The sequence below is a fragment of the Pristis pectinata genome, chromosome 16 (assembly GCF_009764475.1).
Source record: "Pristis pectinata isolate sPriPec2 chromosome 16, sPriPec2.1.pri, whole genome shotgun sequence".
NCBI lineage: Eukaryota > Metazoa > Chordata > Chondrichthyes > Rhinopristiformes > Pristidae > Pristis > Pristis pectinata.
In genome coordinates this window covers 10,020,048-10,036,098 of record NC_067420.1, presented here as the reverse complement: position 1 = coordinate 10,036,098, position 16,051 = coordinate 10,020,048, and positions in this window count along the sequence as shown.

Here is a 16,051-nt window from a genome sequence, read left to right as displayed (position 1 = left end):
TAGCACTGACATGATGGGCTGAAGGGCTTGTATCTGTCCTGCATGATACAACCTTATCCTGATGTGATTACGTGGTTCTGTCTTAATCATCAGATGATGATTAATGGGATGCAGGCGTTCTCAACAATGGGACGCTTACATTCTCCCATCGATCGGCTATTAACAAAAGAGAAATGTGAAACCGAAACTGAGCTGGCTGCATAGAGAGGAAGTACAAGAGATGGGAGAAAGGAAAGTCTCAGTCTCTTCTGTCCTTGATTGATAAATGTCCTGTTGTGTTCATATTGTCTGATGATGAATGAGAAGATGTGAATTGATGGAGGCCAATGGAAAGTGTGAACAAGGTGGGTGATCATTTGCAAACTACTTGAAGTTACATTGAGGTGCAGAGAGGGAGGTGTGGCTGTTGATTTTGCTTCTGATATCAAGCCATAGTGCAACAAGCAGGGCACAAGCAACACCTTCAGAATTTCCAAGTCTAGTGAACGATGGGGAAGATGGTACAGGACCCCAAGAATCCTACCGGGCCTGATGGAATGGTTGGATGACTGATAACTGGGGAGCAGTGCCAAAAAAGGGGATCCATTTTGGCTGGAAGCTAAATTGTACAATTTTGAAAGGAATAAAGTGCCCAGGAGGATGTTGTGCACAAACCTTTGATGGAGGCACGACAGGTTCACAAAGCAGATGGAACAAGACATGTCTCCACATGTGCCAGAGCCATGGGTCAGCACCAGAGCCAGCCTTGTGCAGAATGGAGTGATTTTGCAGTGCACATATTGTGCAATGTGTCACATGCATCTGAATGCAGAGTCCAGTGCTCAGAATCTGGACATCAGATACAAGAAATAGATGGTGCTCTTGGGGCTGCTTTGGGGAAATTGCCTTCCAATGAGGCACTGTGAGTCTCCAGCTCTTGATGGGACATTAGAGATGGGTGCCCCATTGTACTTGTTCCACCCAACCACAAAGTAGGAAGGAGGGCTGACTGGTGGTATGAAAGTTTCAAAGTCATCCATGGTGACACAAGGCCTTGCTTCAAGCAGTGGTGGACTCACTGCAGAGGCTCAGATGGGGAAAGGCCCTTTAACTGATGTTGGAACAGGTTCTAACCCTTCATGAAAGTTCAAGGCCCACATCATTTAAGGATGCATTTGCTGATTACCTTCTCTGCCTAGAGACTTCTGTACAGCAGCACATACCACCCATCAAGGACTGCCATATAACATATGTGTGTACTTTGCCATTAACATTTTCATGGAATGCATAAAAATAATAGAATTTTGATTACATGGGATTTATAATTGCATGACATATATAGTCAGAAAGTTATTTTGCACTTATATAAAACATGTTCAGTCCCAATGTAATATTGTACCCATTCCTAAGCACCACATTTTAGGAAGGACATGATATTTTTGCAGGAGACAGTTAGTGAAATGATTCTCGGTAAGACAATCACAATGCAATAGAGAGACTTGGGAAGGCTGATAAGATATGATCATGTCGTCATTACATTTGCAATGAAAATTTTGAACTTAAAGAGTAACTGAAAGAGCAATGTGCCCTGTGAGACGATCTGAGAGGGAGAATTAGGTGTTTGTGTCATATGGATCTTCAGCACTGCTTTGAGAAGCTGGTTACCGCGAGTGCTTTAATAATTGACCTCTTTCAATATGGAAATTAGATCTTAGAAATATTCATCATGAAAATAATGGACTAGGATATCGACACTCTAGACAAAACTGCATTTGTCACTCCCTCAGGGCCAGGCAGTGATGGACACTGAACCAGCTGGCAATGGGAACTGAGGCAATTCAGTTAAGAATTTAATGTTCTGAAGTGTCTTAGCAGACGTGTTCATCTATAAAAAGAAAGGGGAAAAAGAAACAGTGTGTACTTACAAATTAGAAGTGCCACTCTTTGCCAGCAGAACATCAGCTTGCATCTCTTGTCCAGGATTCCCACTGGTAAACATGTGGAAGAAATCCTTTGGTCTCATTGCCTGAAGAGAGATGGTAGTGGTGTAAAGACCCCCTGACATTTTATTATCCAGAGCAAGGGAGTGTGTCATGGTGTCCTGGCTGATAATTATCCCCAATCAACATCACTCAAACAAAGGCAACTGCTCGAAATCTGAAAACAGAGAATGCTGGAAATATTCAGGCAATCAAGCAGTGGAATGGTCCATGTTCAAAGACTCAGCTGCCAGCCTCTGTATGCCACCACCATCACAGACTTTATCAGCAAGTGTGTGGAGGACTGTGTACCAAAGAAGACAATACGGGTGTTCCCAAACAGGAAACCATGGATGAACCGGGAGATCCACTCCCTACTGAAAGCGAGGACTGCTGCACACAAATCTGGGGATCCTGATCTGTATAAGAAATCGAGGTATGACCTTCGGAATGCTATCAGGGATGCCAAGAGGCAATACCGACTCAAAATAGAGTCCCAGACCAGTCGTCAGTAATGGCAGGGCTTACATGCCATAACAGGCTACAAGACGAAGATGGGCTGCATAGTTAACAACAGCGCATCCCTTCCCGATGAACTTAACGCATTCTATGAGTGTTTTGAACAGAAGGGAAGTGGATTGTCACCATCCACCCTGACAGCCTCCAATGCAGCTGAACCTGTGATCACCGTTGAGGACGTAAGATCAGCCTTCTGGAGAGTGAATATGAGGAAGGCACCTGGCCCAGATGGTATCCCTGGCTGTGTGCTCAGATCTTGTGCTGATCAGCTGGCAGAAGTGTTTGCGGACATATTTAACCTCTTCCTGCTTCAATATCAGGGTCCCACCTGTTTTAAGAAGACCACTGTCAGCTGGTCATGCCACACATGAACTCCAGCCTCTGTAGACAATCTTGACCCACTGCAGTTCGCCTATCGCCGAAACAGGTCTACAGTGGATGCCATATCTCTGGACCTACACTCAGCTCTGGAATATCTGGACAGTAAAGACACCTAAGTTAGACTATTGTTTATTGACTACAGCTCTGCCTTCTATACCATAACCCCAAGCAAGCTTGTCACCAAACTCCGAGACCTAAGACTCAACACCTCCTTCTGTAACTGGATCCTTGACTTTCTAACAAACAGACTGCGATCAGTGAGGATAGGCAGCAATACCTCCGGCACGATTATTCTCAACACTGGTGCCCCACAAGGCTGCATCCTCAGCCCTCTATTCCCTATACGTTCATGACTGTGTGGCCAGATTCTGCTCTAACTCCATCTACAAGTTTGCAGATGATACCACTGTTATAGGCCGTATCTCAAACAGCAGAGTCGGAGTACAAGAAGGAGATAAGAGAGCTTAGTGGAATGGTGTCATGACAACAACCTTTCCATCAATGTCAACAAAACAAAAGAGCTGGTCATTGACTTCAGGAAAGGGTGTGGTGTACATGCACCTGTCTACATCAATGGTGCTGAGGTCGAGAGGGTTGAGAGCTTCAAGTTCTTTGGAGTGAACATCACCAACAGCCTGGCCTGGTCAAATCACGTAGATGCCACAGCCAAGAAAGCTCACCAGTGCCTCTACTTCCTCAGGAAGCTAAAGAAATTTGGTTTGTCCCCTTTGACTCTCACCAACTTTTACTGAAGCACCCTAGAAAGCATTCTATCTGGATATATAATGGCTTGGTACGGAAACTGCTCTGCCCAGGACCTCAAGAAGCTGCAGCGAGTTGTGGACACAGCCCAGCGCATTATGGACACCAGCCTCCCCTCCTTGGACTCTGTCTTTACCTCTCGCTGTCCTGGTGTAGCAGCCAGCATAATCAAAGACCCCATCCACCCCTGACATTCTCTCTTCTCTCCTCCTCCTCTCCTCTGCGCTGTGTAATGAATTGACCTGTACGATCGGTATGCAAGACAAGTTTTTCACTGTACCTTGGTACAAATGACAATAATAAACCAATACCAATACCAATACCAGCATCAATGGGGAGGGAATTGGCTGAAGTTAAACTGTTAAATTTCTAGCCCAACGTGCAGCTGGGGAGAGAGAGAAGAATGTGTGTGATGGAAAACAAAGAAATGAAGGTGCAGTGTGGTAATCTAACAAGTAAGGTTTCCAAAAAAGGATTTGGAGGAGGGGAAATTGGAATAACCATATAATTAGTTCGTTAGTTAAGTTCATTGTCAGATACACCAGGGTGCAATGAAATTCCTTGCTCGTGGGAAGCTCACAGGGTAAACAGTATACACGGTAATAATAAATACAACAATAAATACCATGACAAAACAAAACAACAGAATGGTGCAAAGTATTGTCATGCAAACTAAAGTAGTGTAAAAAGAAATGCTGAAGTGACGAGAACAGAGGAGGTAGAATTAAGTGTTCAAGAACAGGGCAGAACCACCGGGAAGGGGATGTGAAATAGGTGATTGGTTTGGAAGTCTGACAGCAATGGGGAAGAAGCTGATTACCTGAAACTTAAGTGTTTAGTGGAGAAGACACAGCATGTTGTTCCTCAAGCTTCATTCAAACAGATGTGTGGACATGCAGGTCCAAGTGTGAGGGGGCTGGAGGGTTGAGGATCAGTGGTTGGAAGCTGAAGGCTAGTCTTGCCACCTGATCGAATTCAGCTATTCAACTAACTTGCATTTGATTTCTCAGTTGTCATGGGAACTGCATGCTGAGCAGTCAATGCAATATAGTCAACTGTAAAATGTATTGGTATTAGTATTGGTTTATTACTGTCCCTCGTACCAAGGTACAGTGAAAAACTTGTCTTGCATACACAGTGCAGTTACATTGAGTTAGTACAGAGTGCATTGAGATAGTACAGGTAAAAACAATAACAGTACAGAGTAAGTTTTTCACAGCTACAGAGAAATTGCAGTGCAATAGGTGCAAGGTCACAACAAGGTAGACTGTGAGGTCAGAGTCCATCTCATCGTATGCTGCTTTTCTCAGCTGGATAGCGTATATGTGGCCCTGAAGGGTGGAAGGAGAGAAGTTACAAAAAGCTTGTGTTGCATCTCCTGCATTGGCGTGGGAAGATGCCCAAGGAAGGAAAAGGTTTCGGTTATGGACCAGGGGATGGGAATGGGATAATTCCTGCAAAAGTCTGAAAGGGAAGGGGAGGGAAAGACGAGTTTGCTGATGGTGGTAATATCTGGAAATAGCAGGGAAGAAATTGATTGAATGTGAAGGTGAGGACAAGAGAACTCCTAGTCTAGGCACAGGTTAAGGTACACCAGGTGGCTGAAGGCCCTAGCAGCCATGTGGAGATGGATCTTTGGTGAATGAAAAGGGAGTCGGAGTACACAAAGGTCCTTAGTGACATAGTGTCATGACAACAACCTTTCCCTCAATGTCAGCAAAACAAAAGAGCTGGTCACTGACTTCAGGAAAGGAGGCGGTGCACATGCACCTGTCTACATCAATGGTGCTGAGGTCGAGAGGGTTGAGAGCTTCAAGTTCCTGGGAATGAACATCACCAAGAGCCTGTCCTGGTCCAATCTCGTAGATGCCATGGCCAAGAAAACTCTCCAGCGCCTCTACTTCCTCAGGAGGCTAAAGAGCTTCCATATGTCCCCCTTGACACTCACCAACTTTGATCGATGCACCATAGTAAGCATGCTATCTGGATGCATCATAGCTTGGTACAGCAACTGCTCTGACCAGGACCACAAGAAATTGCAGAGAGTTGTAGACACAGCCCAGTGCATCACAGAAACCAGCCTCCCCTCCTTGGACTCTGTCTTTACTTCTCACTGCCTTGGCGAAGCAGCCAGCATAATCAAAGACCCCACCCACCCAGGTCATTCTCTCTTCTCTCCTCTACCTTCAGGCAGAAGATACAGGAACCTGAGGGCACGTACCACCAGGCTTAAGGACAGCTTCTATCCCACTGTGATAGGACTATTTGAACAGTTCTCTTATATGATGAGACGGACTCTGACCTCACGATCTACCTTGTTGTGACCTTGCACCTTATTGCACTGCACTTTCTCCTATAGCTGTGACACTTTACTCTGTACTGTTATTGTTTTTACCTGTACTACCTCAATGCACTCTGTACTAACTCAATGTAACTATACTGTGTAATGAATTGACCTGTACGATCGGTATGCAAGACAAATTTTTCACTGTACCTCGGTACCAGTGACAATAATAAACCAATACCAATACCAATATTTATCTCACTGATTCTATGGACTTCTCCTGTTCTTAATATTTTAAAAAGAAATAAATGATTATTTATGAATCTTATTTCAGTGAGGGTGATCTAAAAGGTAGAAAACCACCTTTTCTACCTGTGGTTTTGAGGTGAGGGAAAGGCTGTGATCAATTTCAGCTTCAGCAGAGAATCTGGGCGAATATTGCACATGTGAATTCCAGAGTATTTGCAGAAATCTGTGCCTAATCTTTGGCTAAATAGTTCTCCTTCCCTGGGAACTGCACCTTGCTGCAAAACAAAATAATTCCTGCAGGAACCACAGTTATTTTGATATTAGAGACACAAGAGACTGCAGATGTTACAGAGAAGGTGCAGGCAGACAATAAGGTGCAAGGCCATGATGAGGTAGATTGTGAGGTCAAAAGTCCAACTTATCATACAAAAGGTCTGTTCAATAGTCTTATAACAGTGGGATAAAAGCTGTCCTTGAGCCTGGTGATACATGCTTTCAGACTTTTGTATCTTCTGCCCGATGGGTGGGGGGAGAAGAGAGAATGTCCTGGGCAAGTGGGGTCTTTGATTATGTTGGTTGCTTTACTGAGGCAGTATGAAGTGTAGACAGAGTCCATGGAGGGGAGGCTGGTTTTCATGATAGACTGAGCTGTGTCCACAACTCTCTGCAGTTTCTCGTGGTCTCGGACAGAGCAGTGGCCATATCAAACTGTGGTGGATCAGCATAGGATAAGATGTCATATGTACATCGAAACACACCATGAAATGCATGCTTTCGATGGTGCATTTATAAAAACTGGTGAGGTTCAACGGAGACATGCCGAATTTCTTTAGTGAGTACATCATAGGATGTCTGCATTTACTGATGTGGTCACACCACAGGTCCAGGCAGCAGATAGTTGGGTGACCACCAGGAAAGGTAGATGGGGTAGACAGGGAGTACAGGGCTCCCCCGTGGTCAGGCCCCTCAGTAACAAGTATATTTTTGGCAGGGTGGCCTTTCAGGGGAGATCAGCAGCAGCATCTAGGTCTATATTACAACAACTGGCAGGACAGGGTGGAGGTAAGGAGAGCTGTAGTGATAGGAAACATGACATTTAGGGAGGCAGACAGGAGATTCTGCGGCTGAAAGAGAAGCCAGGATGGTGTGTTACCTCCCGGGTGCCAGTGTCGAGGATGTCTTAGAGCAGTTGCAGAAGATCCTCAAGGGGGAGGGTGAGCAACCAAAGGTAATTTTACACACTAGCACAAATGACATAGCTAGAAAAAGGGATGTAGAGTAAATATAGGGGGTTAGGCAAAGGTTAAAAAGCAGGACTTCAATGGTGGTAACGTTTGGATTACTCCCTATGCCATGTGCTACTGAGGGTTGATATATGAGGACAGGACAGATGAATACTTGGCTGAGGAGCTGGTACTGAGGGTAGGGATTTAGGTTCTTCAACCATTGGGATTTCTTCTGGGGCAGAAGTAACCTGCACAAGAGGGATGGGTTGCACCTGAACTGGAGGAGGACCAATATCGCATGAACTTGTTTGAGTTTTTTGAACAGGTGAACAAGAGGATTAAGGAAGGCAGAGTGGGAGACGTTGTCTATGTAGCTTTTGACAAGGCCCTGCATGGTAGGCTGGTCCAGACGGTTAGAACACATGGGATTGAGGGTGACATCACCAATTGGATACAAAATTGGCTTGGTGGTAGGAGGCAGAGGGAGTTAGTGGAAAGTTGTTATTCACATTGGAGGCTTGTGACCAGTGGTGAGCTGCAGGGATTGGTGCTGGGTCCACTGTTGCTCGTCATCCATATTAATGATTTGATAAGATAAGATATCTTTATTAGTCACATGTACTGTACATCGAAACACAGTGAAATGTATCTTTTGCGTAGAGTGTTCTAGGGGCAGCCTGCAAGTGTCGCCGCACTTCCGGCGCCAACATAGCATGCCCGCAACTTCTTAACCCGTATGTCTTTGGAATGTGGGAGAAAACCGGAGCACCCGGAGGAAACCCATGCAGACACGAGGAGAACGTACAAACTCCTTACAGACAGCGGCTGGAATTGAACCGAGGTGGCTGGCGCTGTAATAGCATTACGCTAACCGCTACATTACCGTGCCTGCCCTGGATTTGGATCTGGACCTACATTTGGATGAGAATGTTGGTGGGATTATTAGTAAGTTTACAAATGATACCAAAACTGGTGGTGTGGTGGACAGTGGGTTGTCTAAGGTTATACCTGATCTAGATCAACTGGGAAAGTGGGCAAAGGAATGGCAAATGGAATTTAACTCAAACAAGTGTGGTGAAGAATTTTGCACGGTAGTGTAGCAGTTAGCGTAACGCTTTTACAGCGCCAGGGTTCAATTCCGGCCACTGCCTGTAAGGAGTTTGTACGTTCTCCCCATGACTGCATGGGTTTCATCCAGGTGCTCCGGTTTCCTCCCACATTCCAAAACCATACGGGTTAGGAAGTTGTGGACATGTTATGTTGGCACCGGAAGTGTAGCGACACTTGCAGGCTCCCTGCAGAACACTCTACACAAAAATGAGTTTCACTGTGTGTTTCAATATGACTAATAAAGAAATCTTATCTTATAAATGAGGCAGAACACACACAGTGAATGACAGAGCCCTAGGGATTATTATGGGACAGAGAGACCTCAGGGTGCAGGTACATAGTTTCCTGAAAATGGTGACACAGGCAGACAAGGTGGTGAAGAAGATATATGGCATGCTTGCCTTCATCAGATGGGACATTGAGAACAAGAGCTAGGATGTCATCTTACAGCTGTACCAGGCATTGATGAGCCTCCATCACGACCATTGTGTGCATTCCTGGTTGCCTCACTATCAGAAGGATGTGATTAAGCTAAAGAGAGTGCAGAAAAGATTCATGAGGATGTTACTGGGACTGGAGGCCTTGAGTTATAAGGAGAGGCTGGATTGCTGGGACTGTTTTCCCTGGAGTAAAGAAAGCTGAAGGGCGACTATAAGGTTTATAAATTCATGAGGGGCATAGATAAGGTGAATGGTCACAGACTTTACCCCAGGGTCACAACAGTTAAGAAGCATCTGGATAAGAATTGGACTGGAATTACCAAGGCCTAGAAGGATACGGACCAAGTGCTGGTACATAGAATGAGTATAGATGTGCAGTTAATGGTCAGCATGGAAATGGTGGGCCGAAGGGCCTGTTTCTGTGCTGTATGATTATAGTTCTATTATTATTCATGTGACTACTGAGTGGCAAAATTCTTCACTTTGGTTTGAGTTATCAGGAGAGACAGGATAGGCTGGGTCTGTTTTCCATGAAGCGAAAGATGCTGAGAGGTGACATGATAGAGGTATATAAAATTATCAGAGGCACAAGATAGGGTGGATAGCCAGTGTCTGTTTCCCATGGGAAGGGTGTCAAAAACTAGGGGACATAGGTTAGAGATGAGAGGGGAAAGATTTGAAGGGGATCTGAGGGGCAAGTTTTTCACACAGAGGGTGGTGGGTATGTGGAACAAGCTGCCAGGGGAAGTGGTAGAGGTGGGTACAAATGTTTAAAAGATATTTGGACAGGTACATGGATAGGAAAGGTTTGGAGGGATATGGGCCAAATGCAAGCAAATGGGACTAGCTCAGGAAGGCACCTTGGTCAGCATAGACGAGTTGGGCTGAAGGGCCTGCTTAGCTGATGGATGACACAAAATAGTTTCTAAAGAGGCTCTGCGCAAGACTCCAACAACTAAGAACTGGCTCACAAGTAGAAAGGACGTAAGGACTCCTTAGCCTTTCGGTTCCAGTCTCTCACAGTAATATGGCACAAGCAGCATTTGTCCACTGTCACGTTTCCACCGAAAATATTTAGAAGAGTTGATCTTAAATGCTAGATGTTAAGATATTGACATTTCTACAAAAGGCTTCTGGAAGACAAAGTACCCAGGCAAATAGTAATTATGAAATTGTTTTCAGGGTGGCACGGTAGCGTAGAGGTTAGTGCAACGCTATTACAGCACCAGCGACTGGTGTTTGATTCCCGTCGCTGTCTGTAAGGAGTTTGTATGTTCTCCTGTGTCTGTGTGGGTTTCCTCCGGGTGCTCCAGTTTCCTCCCACATTCTAAAGAGGTATGGGTAGGTTAATTTGGGTTGAAAATGGGCGGCGCGGACTCATTGGGCCGGAAGGGCCCGTCACCACGCTGTAAATAAAATTTTAACAAAAAAGAAAAAGTGATTCATTAACCCACTTGCTAATCAATAAACACCTCACATATATTGTCCCATGAAGTCTCAAAATCCTTTACCTGAGAACAGGAATATGCCATTAATGTTCATGTAAATAACAAGCTGCAAACAAAGACAAGATCACTGAAAGGTTTATGAAGTTCATATAGGATATATAAGCAGCTTAGAATGCAGGAGAGTACATATAAATCAAGGACGATGAGCTAATGGTGCAGAGAAGCATAAACACTGGGCAATATTTTGATTTATTTTGTGGTAGAGAGGTTCCACTGATTGAACAAGTGGATCTGATCACAACTGCTGCTCTGTATGTTCACTTACAATCAGTGTGTATTTGGTCCCACATATCATTATGGCCCATATTAAAAGAGAAAGTGAACAGTGCAGATATTAAATTCAAATACGCACACTGGGCTTCTTCATTTGTAATTAGATAATGGCTTTCTCCTAAATGCATGGCTCTCAAACTGCCCACAAGAGTGTCCAATACTTGAGATAATAGCTAAGCAAGAACCAAAACTTTTAACCTCTCTCATCTCTCTCTTCAGTCACCTGTGTCTGATGGGATGTCAGTGATCCACAGTAGATGTGATCAGTCCTGTGTATGCACAAATTGAGCACAGTTTGTCACTTGATGTTGGAAGCCAGTGTCAGTGCATCCATATCAACTGTGGTGAGCCTGGAGTTAGTTTCAGTCCCACAACAGACCTTTGATGACGGTGTGCAGTGTTGTGGTGTTACTGGACAGGGTGCTCACTGAGGCAGAGTGTCCAAAGAAGGTACTTTAGGGTTGGACCTGCTGATGAACTTCACTGTGCTCATGGACAGAATGCACAAAGACACTGTGGTATGAGGTATAATTCTGCTGCTGTGTTCCTGGTATCTGAAATGTGTCCATCAAGGTGTGCACACACGTGCTCAGATGTACTCTGTATAAATCCAAGTGTTATTCCTGCTTTGGAGTCACAAGTGAAAAGTTTGTGTTTTTAAATTGGTAAATTGGTATTTTTTAATTATTATTGTCAGATATACTGAGGTACAGTGAAACATTCTGTTTTGCATGCCCCAACATAGAGATCATTGCAATTTCATTGAGGCAGTACAAGGGAAAAGCAATAACAGATTGCAGAATATAGTGTTACAGTTATAGAAGAAATGCAGTGCAGGCAGACAATAAGGCGTAAGGTCATGACGAGGTAGATTGTGAGGTCAAGAGTCCTTCTGGGCACAAGATTTAGATGCAACTCATTGTCCCTGTTGGGTACGCCTTGAGGGTGAATCAGTGCAAGGATTTTCATTAGTTTCTATTTTAGGAGCTTCATTCCTTTCTGCACTTACTAAATTGAGTAAACAAGTGACTAATCCAATAGTTAAACATACAATACGGATATGGTTTCAATTTTGTAAATTCTGTGGATTGAATGAATTTAATTTATCAAGTCCTATTCAATCTAATTTTTTCTTTCAACCATCTAGAATTGACTCAGCTTTTCCTTATGGAAAATGAAGGGTATAACATGTTTATGAGATTTATTCATTGATAACTGTTTTCTAACTTTTGAACAGCTATCTAATAAACACAATTTGCTTAGATCACATTTTTTTCGATATTTACAGATTAGAAATTTTTTAAAAGTTACTTTACCTTCTTTTCCGACACCATATAAAATTGAAATTATGGGAAAAATTTTAGGATTTAATCCTTATCAGAAGGGCCTGATAGCAATAATTTATGATTGGATTATGAAAATATATTCAGAGGAACTTGATAAAATTAAGAATGAATGGGAAAGAGAACTCCAGATACTTTTACCTACAGAGACATGGAAGAAGATTCTTCAATTAGTTAATACATCTTCTATGTGTGCCAGACACTCTTTGATACAGTTTAAGGTGGTTCACAGGACCCATATGTCCAAGGACAAGTTAGCCTGTTTTTATCATCATATAGATCCTATATGTGATGGATGTAATTCAAAGGTGGCTTCCCTGACACATATGTTTTGGTCCTGTTCCCTTATGGAAAAATATTTTTAACATGATTTCATCTGTATTGAATATTGATTTACAACCTCATCCTATTACTGCAATTTTTGGGTTGCCAATGATGGAATCTCGCCATTTGTCTGCTTCTGCTTGTCGTATGATCGCCTTTGTCACATCAATGGCCAAGCGATCCATTTTGTTCAAATGGAAGGATCCAATACCTCCCATCACTTTTCAGTGGTTCTTTCAAACTATAACATGTTTAAACTTAGAAAAAATTAGGAGTGGTACTATTGATGCTTCGCTTAAATTTGAGGAAGTTTAGAGTCCATTTATTCAATATTTCCATATGATATAAGTTGACCTTTTTCAGATCCCTTTCAATAACCCTTGAATGCAGAGGAGCGGAGTTGACAACATAGTAATGTTTCTTTTTCTTTTTAATAGAAGAAATATCAGTCCAGATTTTTTTTGAAGTTCTTAGTTTTTTTTGGTTTATTATCAATTTTTTTTTATTTGGGGTTTCTTCTTTCATATAATTAAATTTCATTTCTTTTCAATCTTTCCTTTTGTGGCGACTCACCGTTTAGTCAGGCGAACTGGCTCAGCAGTCTGGTCGCGCAGTGTCGGAGCGACGAGGCCCAAGATGGCAGCGGGCCTTGTCTTTCCCGAGAGACGGGGAGAACCCGCGGGCGGGAAAGTCTTGATGACGTAGTACTTACGTCATTGCCAGTTGCTTTGGGCGGGAACAGTCTCCCTTAAAGGGCCCGCGCAAGGCGGGAAAATAAACCACTTCTTGTTCAACAATCCTCCGACTAGTGTCTTGTTTTATTTCGCGGTAGCAACCGCTACACTTTTACATTTATTCACTTAATAAGAGAGCTGGAGGTCTAGATCACTTTTTTTTTACTCCTTGTGATTATATATATTAACTGTTATGACTGCTATCCTGATCTCTTAGCACCATATGTATAATTACTAATGTTATATATATTATTTTGTACTAATTTGAAAATTAATAAAAAGATTGAAAAAGAAGAGTCCTTCTTATCGTACAAGAGGCCCATTCAATAGTCAGGATAGAAGCTGTCCTTGAGCCTGGTGGTACGTGTTTTCAGGTCAATGGGAGGGGTGAGAAGAGAGAATCTCCAGGGTGGGAGAGCTTTTTGATTATGTTGGCTGCTTTACTGAGGCAACGAGAAGTGTAGACAGAGTCCAAGGAGGGGAGGTTGGTTTCCATGATGTGCCGAGCTGTGTCCACAACTCTCTGCAGTTTCTTGTGGTGCAATTCTTCACGATGCAGTGAAGACCAAAGATTGTTCATAATTTCATCTTTTCTCAGAAAAGTTCACTCATGATTACCAGAGAACATAAGCCCATCTAACTCATTAACAGCAACCCTCCATACCAGTAAACATTGACACTTGGACCACTAAATCACCAGAGACACAACACATTGTGAATCAGCTTAATCCCAGCTTTTCAAGTTTGTCCATATAACTGGAAACATTCTGGTAAATATCTTCTGTACTCTTTCTGAATCCCAAAACTGGACATAATACTGGGCAGGCACGGTAATGTAGTGGTTAGAGTAATGCTATTACAGTGCCAGCAACCCGTGTTCAATTGCGGCCGCTGTCTGTAAGGACTTTGTACGTTCTCCACGTGTCTGTGTAGATTTCCTCTGGGTGCTCCAGTTCCCTCCCACATTCCAAAGACATAAGGGTTAGGAAGTTGTGGGCATGTTACGTTGACGCCAGAAGCATGATGACACTTGCGGGCTGCCCCCAGAACACTCTGTGCAAAAAGATGCATTTCACTGTGTGTTTCGATGTACAAGTGACTGATAAAGATATCTTATCTGATCTTATAGTAGTCCAGCTGGAGCCAAACCAACATTTCACATAAGGTTAGGATAGCTACTTACTTTTGCATTCAGTGCCTGTATTTATAAAACGTAGCATTTCAAACTTACTTTTAAACCTTTTGTCAACTTGTTTTTCAATCTTCTATATAGAAACAGACCTTCTACCAATTAGCATGTCTAGAGGCTCTTCATTCTTCCATCATTCTGACACTGAATTTGTGCATTGACCTTTCTAATCTTCCTGAACGCTACTGTATCTGAGTAGACTGTATCCAACATTTCTGCACTTTTTATATCAACCTCTTTCAGCAAAACCTGACATGCATCCCACCCAACTGAGTGACCTCCACATTAATCCCAGACTTTGAAGTGCCCCACAGATGCATCACAATGCATGAAACCTTGATATGTCAACTGCTCTGCCCATGACTGCAAGAAACTGCAGAGAGTTGTGGACACAGCTCAGCACATCACGGAAACCAGTCTCCCCTCCATGGACTCTGTCTGCACTTCTCGCTGCCTCAGAAAAGCAGCCAACATAATCAAAAGCCCCTTCCATGTCAGGCATCTCTTCTCCCCCCTCCCATTGGGCAGAAGATACAAAAGCCTGTACCACCAGACTCATGGACAGCTTCTATCTCGCTGTTATGAGACTGCTGAACAGTCTTTCTGAACAATAAAATGAACTCTTGACCTCACAATCCACCTTGACATGGCCTTGCACCTTATTCTCTGCCTGTACTGCACTTTCTCTGTAACCATAACACTATATTCTGCATTCTGTTATTGCTTTTCCCTTGTACTACCTCAATGCACTGATGTGGTGAAATGATCTGTATGGATGGCATGCAAAACAAAGTTTTTCACTGTACCTCAGTACATGTGACAATGATAAACCAATCATCATTTCTCTGCAAAAACCTGGAAGACCATCCCTTTTCCCCGACCTTGGTTTATTATTGTTCTACAATATTAACACTGAGACACAGACTGGAATTAAATAATGTACTTTTAACAGTGAAGTTGAGATTTTAGCCAGGCAAACACTGGGTGTAGGTTGAGCCTAAAAATGTTAATGAGTTTGGAGAAACATGCTAAAATAGTGCTGCATAGAAAACCCGAGCCAATTTCAGAAGTCAGAAGCCAGTGATTTTCTCACATGTGCAAAGCCAAGAGTTACATGTGGAACTTTCATGCTCTCCAGGACTCTGCTGCACTTTCAACCTGGTAACAGCGCCCGGTTACAAGTGTAACCGCAAGCTGTGGCAAGAAGTGCCAAAGAAACAGGTGTAAATGAGGCGACACACAAGGCACTGGAGGAACCCAACGTGTCAGGCAGCATCTATGGAGGGAAATGGACAGACAACGTTTTGGATTGATAACCTTTATCTGAACTGAAAGATAGAGGGGAGATAGCAAGTATAAAGAAGGGGTGGGGAAGGAGCTGGCAGGTGATAGGTGGATCCAGGTGAGGTGGGAAATAGCAGATGAGGGAGGGGGGAGAGCGGGAATGAAGTCAGAAACTGGGAGGTGACAGGTGGAAGTGACAAAGGGCTGAAGGTGATGGAAACTGATAGGAGAGGAAGGTGGAGCATGGAATGAAGGGACGGAGGTGGGGGGGAGGGAACCAGCGGGAAGACTGTGTGAGTGACGGGCAGATGGAGATGCTGGAGCAGGTGAAAGCGGCAGAGTGATGGGGGCCAAGTAGATCAGAAGGGGAGAGGAAAGGGAATGAGGGGGAGCCGTGTACCGGAAGTTGGAGAATTCGATGTTCACACTGTTGGGTCAGAGACTGCCCAAGCAGAATATGAGGTGCA